The 15,989-nt window shown below is 49.6% G+C and overlaps 1 protein-coding gene across 5 annotated transcripts in view; it reads right to left on the bottom strand.

Annotated features, from left to right (window-relative positions):
- Positions 1-15,989, bottom strand: part of ATXN7L1 (ataxin 7 like 1) — a 237,772-nt gene that overhangs the window by 75,618 nt on the left and 146,165 nt on the right. Inside the window, exon 1 of one of the 5 annotated variants that reach the window (XM_044245830.1) lies at positions 991-1,548. The exons of the other annotated variants lie outside the window; for them this stretch is intronic. The gene's annotated coding sequence lies outside the window, so the exon portion shown is untranslated. Of the gene's footprint in view, positions 1-990; positions 1,549-15,989 lie in introns of those variants that run through there. 5 annotated transcript variants of the gene reach the window in all.

Raw genomic sequence — 15,989 nt, 5'->3', positions numbered from 1 at the left:
TCCGCACTCTTTACGCTGGAGAAGGTGCTACTCCCCATGCAAATTCCAGGAGCCTACAACCCAGAGATGGGAGGTGCTCAAGGTACGCTATCAAGGGGTGATTTAATTACACAGCCATTCAGTGGGCAAAGCAGGGCGATTTCCAGCCAACTGTGCTACTAAATATTATGGAAGCCCTTTCAGAGAGTTCATTCCGGCTTAGTGATCTCAAGCGTGCCCAGATTTCCTCCTCATTCCTGCATATACCCACCCCACAAAAGTGCCACCGGAAGGTGCTCCCCACCCACCCCCTGCCAGGGCCAGAAGATCCAATGGATTATGCATTTTCTGGGATGCCACCTTGCCGTCGATTATGACTCTCTTTTTTTTTTACGTCACGAACACCCGAGGATCACGGACGCGCAGAGGAGGACAAACTTTGCTAGCCATGAACTTTCCAGCGGCCGGCCCTCTTCTGCCCCTACACCGCCCCCCGCCCCCGAGCCCCTGCTCTCGGTGGGTCCTGCCGGGTGGCTTCTGGGCAGGCGGTGGTAGCCGGCGGACCCGGCTCCCGTGGGTGGGAGAGCACAGCCACACAAACCCACTCGGCCCGTGTGAAACAACACCCAATCACTGCATCCACCCTCCTAGAGCGCCCCGGAGGAAATGGCATCATGACTTTCATTTTGCTCCGTTTCTGACCGACCCAAGGAAAACAACTCGTCCTAAGACAATCCTTGGGGTATCCGATGTCAGGGGCTGGGCGGGACGCTCCGGAATGTTATCAAGTGACCTCGAGGAGAAATTAATTTTCAGGAGCTAAAATAACCGCCTGCTGCCCAGGCACGGCCAGTTTCCCTCCCTGCAGACGCGGATTTTCACTTTCCCCAGCCAGAACAGAACACACTCCTGCATCCCCGTTTCTTCAGAAATGTCTATAAATAACTGAGGATCAGCAAAATTATGCAAAACACCCTGCTAGGAGAAGAAATGTAAACTAAAACCACTTACAGAGAGACTCAGGCTGCCAACTTAATCTGATTCTACGACGACTGTAAACATGTTGTACTTTTGGAACCTGAAGAGATCCACATTAGCACGGATGCCATCGCAAAAGAAAAAAAAAAGAAAGAAAAGAAAAGAAAAAAGAAAAAAAAAAAACAAAACAACAACAGCTAAACAACAAAAGCCCACCCCTGAAACCGAGCAGCACGGTCCGGCGCCCTGCACGGTCCGGACCCGCGGTGACCAGCTGCGGTAGCAGCAGCGAGCCCGGCTTGCACACGCCAACTGTTTTGACTACGGGCACTTGTTAAACACAGAGTTTCAGGTCCTACCAGTTGGACACCAGAAGTTCATAGAACTGACCCAGTGCCAAGAACAACAAGCACAGAAAGCGAAACGGCTGCCTCGTGTGCCGTGTTTTTGTTAACTGTTTATGCAAGCCCCAAAGCGATTGGGGAACAATTACGAATAAAGCCGAACTTAAAGAACAAAAGCAAAAGATTACCACCTTGAAGGAAATGGAGATGTTGGCAGATAAAGGACACACGTCAACCTAGTTTATCGGTGGGGTGGGTGGGGGGTTTTCGGAGAGAATCAGTGGGGGGGGAGGGGCAGGTGTCACATGACGAACTGCCGTTATTAGGAGGAACCGGGTGCTTCCTCGAAGCATCTTTTACTTTGAGATCTACTTAAGAGATCTCACAAATGCTGAGGCCTCGGTGCACATCTGGGGGTGACTGCGGAGGCCCTGGAATTTGGAAGTTGGCAAATCCCACAGGAGGAGAAAGGGGCGTGCTGAACAGAGATTTCAAGACACAGGAAAGGGACTTCCAAGCGTCCTGCTCCGTGATGTGAGATCGCCGAGCCACTCAGGAAGCAGACGCAGGGGCCTGCGTCCCTGGTTTGTTTCTGTCCTGGTCCTGAGAAAGGTTTCCCTGCCTTCTTTGGGTTTAGGGTTGCTGGGGTCAAGCTTTCGCCTTCATCCGGGACTGTACTCTGTGTTCTTTAGGTGACAGTGAATAAAGTATTTTCATCTGGCAAAATAAAATAAAAAGGAATGTTTACATCGCCCGTCTAACCAAAATTTCCATTTCTTCTCCAGAAGGCATTCAGCACCGTCTCAGGTGAGGAACAAGGCAAGAGAATTAATCGGATTGTCTGAGGATTTGAAAAAGTGAATTCCAAGAGAACTGGGGTATAGATGTAAGAGTGAGGAATTTTAAAATTGCTGAGTGGACTCAAGCCCTCCTCCCATTATCTGTCTACCTATCTATCATCTACCATCTCTCTATCTCTCTATCTACGGAGATTTCAAAATGCAGCAAGCAAGCCTAGCTAAGACAATCTCTTTTTAAAACGGGCTCGGGAGGCCATAAGGGAAGGGGAATATTTGCACGTCCTTATTGTAGGAGCCAAGAACTTTTAAAAAGAGCTTTTAGCCAGCTGCAAGCCCTCAGCCGGGACCTAACTTCCTCCTCAAGACACCTGAATCATCCTCACTCTTCATCTCAGAAAGAGCCCATGCAATTGACAGGGTTCAGTCCCTTATTTGTATATTAACCTGACCAATCCCAGCTAGCCTAGTTTCAATGCCTCCTTTGCACAGAGGACCTGAATGAGGACTGCACACCTAGCCCTACCCCTTCTTTGTCTTCCTTAGGACACGGCTGCAGTTTCTACCTGAATCTGTGTCTCCTCAATTCCAACAGGCACAAGTGAATGCCTGTTGGCTTAAATTTTCATGACTTGGGGCATCTGGGTGGCTCAGTGGGTTAAGCCGCTGCCTTCGGCTCAGGTCCAGGATCTCAGGGTCCTGGGATCCAGTCCCGCATCGGGCTCTCTGCTCAGCAGGATGCCTGCTTCCTTCTCTCTCTCTCTCTCTCTGCCTGCCTCTCCATCTACTTGTGATCTCTCTCTGTCAAATAAATAAATAAAATCTTTAAAAAAAATTTTTTTTCATGACTTCTTTCTTGGTCCACACTATTTATCTATCATCTATCATCTACCTTTGATTTGAAGAATCCAGTGTTGCCACTTTCCCACTCCAGAGGGTTAGGAAAAAGCAATGAGTAAGTAGTAACAGGTTGTTGGGATAACCACTGTGACTTAGGCCAGATTCGTGTTTATTCCGGAGAGTAAATGTTGTTCTCTGGTTCTGGGGGTCAGCAGTGCCATGGTAGACATGAGCCCACTTGGTGACTACGAGCCCACATTTTATTACAAACTAGATATAGAAATAGTTTCACTGTGATCTGAAATGGAACCCTCCCCCCCCCCCCCGCCACACCCCCTGGAGCGAAACACAGCAGCTGCCTGACAGATCAAGAGTGAAGAGCAAAGGCATCCAAGACAAAGGAAGGAGCTGAGGAGGAAGACGGCTGGGGGTGGGGGAGGGGAGAATGGGGGAAGGGCTTTCGTGGGAGAGAAGGATCGGGTCGGGCCAGGCGATCTCCAACCACCTCTGGGCTCTGGGTTGGCAACTGACTCTAGAGAGTGACCCCAGAACTTTTGCAAGGCGTCCCCTCCACGTAGAGCGCCACGGTTTACGGGTCCCGTTAAAATACAAGCTCGTTATGTTATTTGCCCCTCAGAGACATCCTGAATGGGCAGGTCCTGAGCAACGAAGGAAGGAAGCAAGCTGAGGCCCAGTGAGGCCTCTGTCTCAGCCCCACCAGCGAGAAGACTCACGTGCCGCGCTGGCCTGGTGCTTTCTATTCGCAGAGCACTTTAAAAGGGGCAGGGTTTATCCTTCCCATGTCCAGACAAGTACACCGAGATTCTGGGGAGGCCACAGGTCATGTCCAAGGCCACACTGCAAATAATATGCAGCACTAGGTCTCCTAATTGCTCATCCAACCTTTCTCATTTACCTCTACCATGTTCCCAGAACACTTAATGATTGACCCAAAAAGGCCACCAACATGGCTGTATTTTAAGAGCACATCATCTCTAGAGTCTTCTCAGAACTGTCTGCACAGCTCTTTGGCAGCCGTTCACAGTGCCGCTCCCCAGTGCAAGAGGTGCCTCTCCACGCCTGTGAGTTTCAAACATCTGGACAGCAGAGCTCATATGTCAATGGGAAGCTACCATCTCCGCCCCGTGAGAACCCTGTCCTTCTTTGTCTGCTTACTTCACCCACGCTAACCCCTGTCTCTTCCCCTAATCCTCATCTAAGGAGAAGCCCCAGAAGAGCATCCCAGCAGGCCTGCCAAGCTGAACATTAGGGAGTCTGCATTTCCAAGGTGTGCTGTCTCCAATGTAGGAGGGATTGGGCTCAGCCTACAGTTTGGTGGATGTCTTCTTCACGGGTGTGTTTCCGGGCTATGCTTCTGCTGAGTTCTGTAGCAGCAGAGGCCACTGAAAATATTGGATCAAATGGAGGGTCCCACTATCGTGTTCCTGGTCTGTGCTGAGTGGACATGCTCACACCCTGATAGAAAATGGTATCGCTATTGTGTGATACACCGTGAGCGAGTTTATTGCAGATTTGGGGCGCTTCCTCTGAGGGAACATGGTAGTGAGTTCCTGCAAATGGCCACAGGGTTTGTGGGGGAGAATGGAGATATGTGTCGGGAACCCAAGAGCTCAGGGCCATGATCATGATGCCAAACGTGGAGGGCAGAGGAAGACAGTCCGGAGGCAAAGATTGCAGAGTTCTAGAGTGTTTGGCCACTGCCTTATGAATCCACCTCTCCCCCTCTTTTCTCCCCCCAAACCCAATAAGAAAACATAGAAGCAAAAGCCAGAGGAGCTGGGGGTCAAGGCAGACTTTATGTTCAAAGTGTCTACGCAGCCTAGCTCGTGAGGACTGATCAAATGCAGAAGGTTTTGTTGGCTGCAGAGGCTCTGTGGTCAGAGGAATGCACAGGTGGCACCTCTCACTGGTTTATTTGAGGTTGTTTTGGTTTGGTGACCACAGGACATTTGCATCCATGCTCCCTGAAAAGAATATAGGGCCTGGGTAAATGAGAACAGTCTCGGTAGGAAAACTCATTTGCTTACAAGATAAAAAGCGAGTAGAGTACTTCCACATAACTTTTGGCTTTTATGAGCAGAGAGACCACTTTTTTAAAATCCCAAAATGGAACACATGGTTCAGCAGGCACTGGTATATTTAGGGAAGACAGGGTGGGCTATTTAAAATCAGCAACTTCTGAAAATCCTTGAGGCATGACCACCCGATCTGTACGATCAAATTAGTAAAAGTGGGCTAGGAGTGGGCTGTGGAATATTAGCAGAAACTTGTAGTTAGTGTCCGTGTGCTCCACAAAGCAAGTTCTACCACAGAACAGACAGACAAACAGTACTCTGTCGGTGGATACGGTGGTTTGGGGAAGGCAGGTGAGCACAATACATCCAGGCCCCTGAGGACGATGGCCGATGGCAGAGGGTGAGACGGAGCTGAGGCCCTGGACCCACTCTCTGGGTGTCGAGACTCCCCCTAGTGAAGGCAGCTGCCTCAGAGTTCATCCACACAGGAGGAAGCTGGTCAGGGACCAGCAAGGTCTTCAAAACATAGCCCGGACGGATGTGCGGAAAGCTGACCAGGAAAAGGATGGAGCCAAAAAAAAGGACAGAGGCCTGAGGTGTCAGGGGACAGAAAGCCAAGGTAAGCGCGTCAGCAGCTGTGGCCACGGATTTGGCTTCTTGTCCCTTGGGTTCTTGTCCCTGATGCTCCCTGCACACTTTCAGGTCAGGACCTGTGGTCCAGCTCCATGTTCTTCCCTTCTGCCTGGATTCATAGGGGCTGAGCCAGCCTTCCAGATCTTAACCTGGAACTGGCTTTTGGCTTAATCCTTGTTGATGTGGACTCATGATCAAAGCCACGGGGCCAGTGGTATCCACACGGAGGCTACATACCCTGGGCTTTGGGGAGAGTATCAATTTCTGCCAGCCTGAGTGCTATGGCACCACAATTTGCAAAGTGGCTTTAACTGTGGGTTTACTGGACTCAGACCACCGGGCTGTAAGTTCCTTGAAGGCTCCAATTCCGAGCCTTTTTTATTTTGAAGGCTGACACCTCACCAAGCACAGAAACCTTGATTTGAGTTTTTAATACGTGTTTTGAATGAATGATTGAAATTCCTCTTAACGTACACCACAAAAGATACATGGACACTTCACTAGGCAGCAGCAGGGCTGTGTCGTGAATGACCAGACCCAGGTTCCCATGTACGAGGTTACTGGGCAAGCCGCTGACCCTACTCTAGGCAGTTTGCAATGCTGTAGCCTGGCTTTCCGCTCCCAGCCGAGCTGCCCTTTGCCCTGCTGTCGACTAGCTCTTCCTGGTCAATACGTCAAATGTCGGTGCACTTTCCACCCAAATGCAAAGAAGACAAACTAATCAATAAATGAACCTCCCCCTGTCGGGGTTTTGAAAAGTGTGCGTGCGTGTGTGCGTGCATGGCTACATTAAGAGTAGAGAGCTTGGGGTGCCTGGGTGGCTCAGTGGGTTAAAGCCTCTGCCTTCGGCTCAGGTCATGATCCCAGGGTCTTTGCATTGAGCCCCCGCGTGGGGCTCTCTGCTCAGCAGGGAGCCTGCTTCCCTCTCTTTCTGTCTCTGCCTGCCTCTCCACCTACTTTTGACCTCTGTCTGTCAAATAAATAAATACATAATCTTAAAAAAAAAAAAAAAAGAGTATAGAGCTATTTTTTTCCCTTTGAGAATAGGTATCGTACATTGATTTTTAAAAATTACAGCAAAAGGGGTAGATACTGTGCGCCCAACCAAACCTAAATAACAAGCAATTGGGCCCTGGGTAGGTAAATTACTGAGCCCGCTACTCCATGGAATGCTGGGAAGCTATAAAAGTGATGATGTAGATCTATATTCACTGAAGTGCGTCCTCAACAATTTTAAATGGGAAAAAAAGGGCAAATTTCATTTTTATTTTTATTTTTTTTTAAGATTTTATTTATTTATTTGACAGAGAGAGATCACAAGCAGGCAGAGAGGCAGGCAGAGAGAGAGAGGAGGAAGCAGGCTCCCTGCTGAGCAGGGAGCCCGATGCGGGACTCGATCCCAGGACCCTGAGATCATGACCTGAGCCGAAGGCAGCGGCTTAACCCACTGAGCCACCCAGGCGCCCAAAAAGGGCAAATTTCAAAAGGCAGATTTCCACTTTTATTTTTTAAAATATAAGATATATGCATATAGAAACACGCACATAACACAGAGACAAACACAGAAACACAGAAAAATGACTGTTACATTTTACACCAAAATATTTACTTTTTTTTTTTTTAAAGATTTTATTTATTTGAGAGAGAGAGAGGGAGCAAATGCAAACTGGGGGAGCAGCAGACAGAGAGAGAGGGAGAAGCAGGTTTCCTGCTGAGCAAGGACTCCATCCCAGGACCCGGGGATCTTGACCTCAAAGGCAGACACTTAACGACAGAGCCACCCAGGTGCCCCTACTTTCTTACTTCTTGAAATTTAGGCAGTTTTTACAATGTATTACTTTCATAATAAGAAAGAAAAGCAATTTTCACTTTGGGGGAAAAAAAAACCAACCCTGCTTTATTATGCAAAACAGTATACAGCCGCCTGGCCTCCCCACTCACCCTCACCTCTGGTGTGACTGTTGCCATGGGAACATTTGCTTGGACTAGGCATCAACAAGGCGGGATACTCATACTCGGGTGGGCCTTTCACCTTTGGATCTCATTAGCTGGTTTCCTCAAACTTTCGAAAAAGTTCTACTTCTACAAAGAAGGGTAAGTGGAATCCTTACCGGAAAATTTTTACATGAATGCCTTTACGGCAAAGGAAAGGCTTACAGGTTGTACTTGCAAGGCTCATTCTCTCTTCTCTGATGGAATTAAGGGGGAAAGTAAATCTCCAAGCAGGATGGGGATGGCTTTTACTTCCCTGCAAAAGCAAGGTCACTCATGGGGTCTCTCCATTCTATAGGAAGACAAGGGAAAGAGTTGACATGATCTATATTCTAAACATTTATTTATTTGAGAGAGAGAGAGCACTTGCGTGCGCAAGTAGATAGAGGGAGGGGCCGAGAGAGTCTTTTTTTTTTTGAAGAATTTATTTACTTATTTGAGAGAGGGAGAGAGTGAGTACAAGCAGGGACAGCGGCAGGCAGAGGGAAAGGGAGAAGCAGGCTCCCTGCTGGGCAAGGAGCCCCATGTGGGACTTGATCCCAGGACCCTGGGATCATGACCTGAGCTGGAAGTCAGCTGCTTAACCCACTGAGTCACCCAGGCGCCCCCGTCATCTTTGTTCTAAAGCTAGTTTTCTCCCAAGCCAGAGTCAAGTCAAAGCATGAACCAATGTTGGGTTTAAGGACAGGAATAACCCCCAGCGCTTGTCGGTGCTCTTCTCCCCACAAAGTGTATTCACGTCCATGGGGTGACTGGTACCTCCCGTAAGAAATGACGAGGCAGAGAGGGCAAGCAAGTGTATCACTCTCAGTTTACAAATGAGGAAAGGAAGACTTATCACGGTGAGGCAACGTGCCCAAGGCCTGCCTACTGGAACTGGTAGAGACGGGACTCAAACCCAGTTCTCCTGGGTGTGTTCTTTTCGTTCTGTGCTACAGCACTGTCTATAAATAGAGTAACCATAAACTTTCTTATCCTAACTGGACACTTATGAAAATAAAAGGGGGTGTGAAATGCATGGGCCGGCCCCAAGGCAACTTTCCTGAACAATCCAGGATTTTATGGTCACTTTGAATATCATCTGGCCCCCCAGCCCGCCACCGGGAATCATACCTTTGGAACGGGATGGAGAAATGGAACTCAGTTACAATGTCTGTAATTTACTTTAAAGTACCTAATACAAACAAATAAAAGAGAAAAAAAAGTACTTGAGTCTGACTGGTGGTGTACTGTGAGTCTGGGCTCTCCCTCTAGGGGTGATCAGCTCACAAGTTATCAAGGACACAAAATCCAGGCGCGCCTAGGTGGCTCCGTCAGTTAAGCGTCTGCCTTTGGCTCGGGTCTCGATCCCGGAGTCCTGGGGTTGAGCCCCACATCAGACTCCCTGCTCCTCAGGGATCTGCTTCTTCCTCTGCCCCTCCCCCCAACTTGTTCTCTCACTCTCTCTCTCAAATAAATAAATAAAATTAAAAAAAAAAAAGAAAAAAGAAAAAGAACACGAAGTCCATCTTGGGTAAACAGTATTAATCTTAGAGGTCACACTCCAAAAGTGGCTGCATTAAGGGGAGGTGGTGGGGGGATGGGCAAAATAGGGGATGGGGATTGAACACTGATGAGCACTGAGTAATGCAGAGAATTGCTGAATCGTGAGAAACTAATATGCTACTGTTTTTTCTTAACTATACTGGAATTGAGATTAAAAACTTAATACAACTTAAGAAAAAAAAAAACCCGCAAAAAATTCCCAAGTGTCCGCTACTTTAAATCCTTTCGCTATCTGTTTTTTGATCAACACTATAAACATAAAAAATGGGCTTCTGTTTGGTGAAACCTTGACTTAGTATAAGGAATGCTAGGAAACGATTCTTTTTGGTGAAATTAGAGGTATTCAAGATAGCTGGCCGGGGCAAAGGCCTTAGAGACATCCCACGCTTGAATGAACAGTGTTCAAATCCAACGAGGCCTGTCCGTTCATCCTTAGGGAAGGCACCGGAGGTGGCCTGGGGCAGCCAGTGAGTTAGGAGGGTTGAAGACAGCATGATGCTGATTTGGGGAAACAGAGTCCTGTGTTTGGAATATTCTCGTCCCTGCCTTGAGTGAACCTTCTGTATAGGGATGGCTGGGATAGCTCTGAGGAGAGGAGGCGGGGACTTCATCATGTTTACCGAGGAGGTTCAGTTCATTGTTTTCTTCCCACTGGTTGACACACATTTGTTTGATCAATGTTGTACCGACCGCAGCCTTCAGTCCGACAGGAAGACCCACTATAACCTGGTAGCGAGGTTATGGGGGAGCAGCAGCCCTCACCACCTCAACCTTCTACAACCTTCTACCATGGCAACCCTGAGGAGTTCTGTATCGCCACAGCAGCTGAGGTCAGTCCACAGTGAGCATGCCTCTAGGTGAGTCTCTAGTGGGTAGATTTCAGGAAGGGATCCCTTGAAACACATTCCTTTTCAGGCGCCTGGGTGGCTCAATCAGTTGGGTGTCTGCCTTTGGCTCAGGTCATGATCCCTCGGCCCTGGGATGGAGCCCTGTGTTGGGTCTCCCTGCTCAGGGGGGAGTCTCCTTCTCCCTCTGTCCTTCCCCCTGCTCTCTCCCTCTCAAAAATAAATAATAATAATAATAATAATACTAAAAACAAACTTAAAAAAAAAACCAACAAAACCCAGGGGTGCCTGGGTCACTCAGTGGGTTAAAGCCTCTGCCTTCGGCTCAGGTCATGATCTCAGGGTCCTGGGATCAAGCCCCGAATTGGGCTCTCTGCTCAGCGGGGAGCCTGTTTCCTCACGCCCTCTCTGCCTGCATTTCTCTCTACAAGTGATCTCTCTCTCTGTGTCAACTAAATAAATAAAATATTAAAAAACAACACCCCCCCAGAACCTCCCAAAACAAACAAAAAAATCCCCCAACATATTCCTTTTCATACCAGATTATGAGCCTCTTCTAGTCCCTAAGCCTCATGCAGTGCCCGACACTCATCCAATGAATAACAGAAATGAATAGGAATTCTTTTATTTCTAGCATGCATTTTATTAACTAATTTGTGATTGTTCTTTACTCCGCTAAACGATCACTGATCTTCATATACCATATCCTGCTGCTTGCTTTGGATTAAGTCAGTACCTTAAAAGGTAACAACAAGTGGGTGGAGGGGCCTGGCTGGCTTACTCAGTACAGTGTGCAACTCCGAATCTCAGGATTGTGAGTTTGAGCCCCGTGTTGGGAGGAGAGATGACTTAAAACACGAAACACAACAAGTTGGTAATAAAAACCACGGGGATGACACGGTTTAATCTTCACAACAGCACGCTGAGATTGGTATCATCGCCCTCTCATCTGGATGAGGAAATCAAAGCCCAGAGCCGCTCAGACTCAAGTGAATCAAGGCAGAACCTGAGTTTAGGACGTGAATTCTGTCGGACTCCAAACTCAAGTGCGCTCTGCTGTCAGGAGTTAGCAATTCCTCAGTAGGGCAGGGATTGAGTTTTTAAAATTTTTGTTTTATTTTTATTACTTGTACGCTACTCACTTCACGTCCTGCTCTTGAACACACACAGCTTTTGGCACGTCATTGTATTTTATCAAAAGCGTTTTCTGGGCGGGGGAGGAAAGCTAGATGGATGTTGGAATATGGGAGCCAGCTTTCCGGTTCTTTTGCTTTTAATTATTTTGATTGACATGTGGCATTGCTCTCAATGTCTAATGGCCTCTCGCGTCTTTGAGCCGCAGAAGAATCAGTCCCTAGGAATCTGTCACAGCACTCATCTCCAGGGCCCCGGGCGCTCTGGCTCGCTCAGACACCCCCCCACCCCCGGCATCCTTCCCTCCTGCCACCCTGGACTCCGGACAGCATTTTGTTTCATGCCCCTGTGACTCGGTGCACACTGCTCTCCCCTGGAATCCACCCTGGCCTTCCTCACCTTTCTTAACTCTGTCTTCTGTCAAGACCCAATTCAGACAGAACCACATTTGGGCTATGCTGGGGACCCCATCACCCTGCACCTCTCCCGGGTCGCCTCCGGTTCCCTTCTCGGGGTTCCCAGGACACGCTGGGCACACCTCCACTTAGTGCATGGTCCACGGATCTGGACTGTCCCGCGGGACGGCCTTCCTCTCCCACGATTCCCAAAAGAGCCGCAAAGATCTCATCTCGGCGCTGGCACACAGCAGGCACTCAAAGTGTGTCAGAGAACACTGCAGGGACGAATCGGGAAATACTTCGCCAGTCCGCGGTAAAGCAAGAGAGAATGCAGGGATCAGCTAGGCCAGAAGTTTTGAGTGGGCAGAGGGCTAGCTAATCTTAATCACTTGTCTTAGCCAGCGGGTTCAAAAGTTATTTTTTGAAGCCTAAGAGCAACGAGGGTGGGTTTTTATGAGAGGCAACAGTCTATTTAATTTTGAGAGTTCTCCCTTGCTTGTTACGGGGTGGGGGGGGGAGCTCTGGAGAAATTTCCCCGATGCAACCAGTTACAAGGTTGCTAGTGTTTTGCTGGCTCCCGGCATCCCCTTGGGGGCTGGGGGTGACCTGATAGCACCCATAGGTCAGGTGGCCCTGGCAGTTCATGGGGTGGTGCTCACCAACTCCAGGGTGCCCCGCTGAGCTGAGAAGTTCCTGGGTCTCATATGCACAACCCGAGGAAAGCCGCAGCTTGATCTGACCGTGGGACTCTGGCCTAATGAAATAAACAATTCCCAGCAGAGGCTGACCCTTCAGAATGTAATTCTTTCTAACCACACTGTGTAGATAAAAATAATTTAGTGATTTCCTCCCACTAAACTCTTGGGCACCAACCAAGAAGTCTGCAGCTTGGCTGTTGGGATGCACACTGTACGCGTGTAAATATTTAGGCGTTCCTGAGTTCTTATCAGTGTTTATCCCCAGGGATGCACCTGGCAGTTTTAGTTGGATGATTTTTCCCTGGGCGGAGCTGTCCCAGACATGGCAGAGCACTTAGCACCTCCGGATACTAGGACGGCCACAAAAATGCACATTTCCAGATGTGTCCAGGGGTGAGAGCTGTTGCGAGTCCTGGGACTGCTGGTGGGGTTAGCTTTGATTCCTTTGGTGGCCACAGGGGCTTGGAAGGGATCAAACAAACCACCCATACCAGTGGGGGGTTGGAACAAGTCCCAGGAAGTCAGAGAGAGAGCGCACCTGAGTGGGACCTTGCCTGAGAACGAGGCCTGCCTCTGGGAGACAGTAGAGGTCCAGAAAGCAGGGGGGATGCCGGGGTCCCTTGTGTGAAGACGTCAAAGCATCCAGCGAGCTGGCCTTCCAGAACCAAGAGATCAGAGCTGAAGCAGAGGCCTACACGGTGCAAAAGGGCTGGCGGAAAACAATGGCCGTGAACTCGGGTGATGCCAGGCCTCCTCCTCCCAGCCTGCAGGGGCGGAGGAGGACACGGACTCGGGACAGCGCTAATGGTCCCAAGGTTCTGCGGAGCACCGACAACACAACAGCCCCATCCCTGCCACCATCACCGCCGTGGCCAGCCCTGTCCACGTCACCCCCTGCCGAGAATTTCCAAGTCTCTCAACATGACCTTCCAAAGGGCATCCTGACCCCAAAGCGGGAGAGGCTCTAACAGTAGCCAGGGAGAAAAACCGGCCGAAGTGCTGCTGAGTTGGAGGGGCCGCAGGCACAGAGACCCCACAGCCATCACTCGGATTTCGGGGCTGGACGCTCGAGAGCCAGAGCGGGATGGCACTGGGCAGAGCTATTAGGAAGCCACTTATTCCTTGGTCTCATCTTTCTCACTTATTTAAAATTTATTTTGCTCTGTTGTTTGCAATTTTACAAGCGGCCTTAAATCCTTTTGTAACAAGGCTGGGTATAAATAAATAAAGCAAAGAAATGAAATACATGGCTGCGGCGTCAGCACTGCCAGACCGGGCATGAGGAGCCTGGCTCACATCTCAGAGGAGGCGGCGCTCGGCCGAAACGGGGGTGGGGGGAGCTGGCGCGACTCCAGTGCCATGGGGAACAGCGAAGGCTGGCCCTGGGCCTGGAGCCCGTGTCCTGCCCTGTCCCCATCCAGGAGTCCCAGCACCTCGTGCAAGCTAACTAACATCTTGGGCCTCAGGGTCCTCACCCTTAAAACGAGAGATTTCACTGGATGGATTCAAAGATCCCTTTATGTCCTAGCACTGGGATTCTAAGCCACACCCACACTTGGCTCTGGTTCCTCGTGCTCTCGACTCTTTCTCAATATACTGCCTCTTCTCCAAGTGGAGTGGGCCAGTCGGGGCTCCTTCTAGAGGACTTTCTGTCCGTGCTGACAAACAGAAATGGCACCGGTCAGCTGAAGAGATAACTGGTCCGACCAGAGAGATGAATGTCCCATTACAAGAAACTGAAGCACTACTCGTCTGAGATGAGAGAAAACCTGAGTTTTATAGGATAATGTATTGACCAATTTTCCCACTGTAAAAGGGGATAAAAACACTGGTTTTTCTCTCCACTCACTGATGAGGTGGTAAGTTCCCTACTTTTAAATAAGTTCTGTTATAGAAATGAATACCACATTTGTTTTCCCAGTTTCTATGACTGCTACACGGATCATTATTAATGATCAAAAGGATATTAGTAGCATCTGCCCAGGAAATGGAAGGCGTTGTTAATGTTCTGGGACATTCTTCTCTTAGCTATCCATTTAAGATTTCAGTGTAGCTTGTCTCCCAGACCCGTAGTCACCATTCCTACTTTTTTTTTTTTTTTTTTTTTGAGAGAGTGAGCGAGAACACACATGTGGGCATGCGGGGGCCAGGGCAGAGGGAGAGGGAGAGAGAGTGAGAATGTTAAACAGGCTCTAGGCCTGCCGGGATGCGGAGCTCGATCTCACGACCCTAAGATCATGACCTGGGTTGAAATCAAGAGCTGGATGGCTTAACTGACTGAGCTCCCCAGGCGACCCACCAACCCTTAGGGCCTCTGTTGCTCTGCTGCTTTTAGCAGACCCCATTCTGACTGCCGGAGAAGAGTGCCCTACAGGTGCTTCTCAGAATTTAGACTGCTCATTACCTACCTGGAGATCTGGTTAAAATGCAGATTCCATACATCAGCATCTAATCACACCTTTTTATTTTTCTGTATTTCTGATGCTTTAACATCCAAGAGTCTTGCTGACCATGGGCTGTCCAACTCCCTAGAGGTAGCAAAGGACTCACACACAATGTATCTTTCATATGCAAATCAACCAATCTAAAGCCCATACCCACAACCATCTCCTTGACAGTCTAGGCCACTGCTCCCTTGTCCGGGTCACCCCAGGGTGGGGTACAGATAATCAGAGACGGCCCCTACACCCCGGAGCCTGCTTTGATTACTCCAACCAGCTACTGCCATGCCTGCTTACTCTGTCTCACCTGGTCCTTCCCGTGCATACCACAGCAAAGGCTCCTGCCTCTGCTTTCCCCACTTCTCTGCCGCCTGACTGACCTAGACGCTTCCCTGTGTGGTCCTGAGTGACACAGCACACCTCCTCCTCTTTGGAACGGTAACAAAGGCAACAATCTCCTGATCTGTCGGACTCACCAGCCCTGAGTAATAGTAAAACCTCCATCTTCCAGGGGCCGGGCATAGGGGTGCGGATGCTGCTGTTCTGGGAACCACACTCGGCCGCGGAGTGGGGGTTCAAGGCTGGGCTCTGAGGGCAGTGCCCGCCCCACAGACACAGCTAACACGTGGGTCCACAGAGCCTTGGCGACACAGAAATTAAACAAAATACAATGAAAAGGAAGCAGGGCCTGAGGCCCTTAAATTATATCAGGTATAGTGGCAATAAGGGTGAGCCCAGGCCCCGGTGTCGGGGGAAGAGTTCGGGCTCTGGGGGGACAGCAAGCACAGGGCGCTTGCCATGTGTCCCCTGCCTGAGCCCCATCTGATGTGGGCCCTGGAAGCCACGTAGGCATCTGTGGGAAGCCCCCGTCGGGAGGCTCCGGAGGACTCCCGGGATCCAAGCTTGTTACGGGTCCCCGGAGCAAGAGGCTATGCAGGTACCTGAGCCACAGGAGGGCTCTGTGGGTCTCCCACCCCCAGCGAGACTCTTGGCGCTTACAGAAGTGGTCTAGGCAGGACCTCAAACCTTCCCACTCCCTGCCAGAGCACTTTCCTCCGCCCCAGGGCGGTGTGGCTCCACGTGTTACTAATCAAAGCAAATCCTGATTAAGAACTATCAATTGTTAGTACTTCACAAGGCTTATCTCATCTAATCCTCAGACCTCGGAGAAGTAGCTGCTATTTAAATCCTTATTTTCAAGATGAGTAAGCAAGTGCAGAGAGGTTAAATAGCTTGCCCAAGCCACCTACTCATTGGCAGGATCAGAATTTATATCCACATTCTGCGTAATGCGCCCTTCGCCAGCCGGCCGAGTGCTGCTTCCGTACC

The sequence above is a fragment of the Neovison vison genome, chromosome 4 (assembly GCF_020171115.1).
Source record: "Neovison vison isolate M4711 chromosome 4, ASM_NN_V1, whole genome shotgun sequence".
Lineage (NCBI taxonomy): Eukaryota > Metazoa > Chordata > Mammalia > Carnivora > Mustelidae > Neogale > Neogale vison.
Note: the sequence above shows the minus strand (reverse complement) of the source record. Positions and strands in the feature narration are given on the sequence as shown.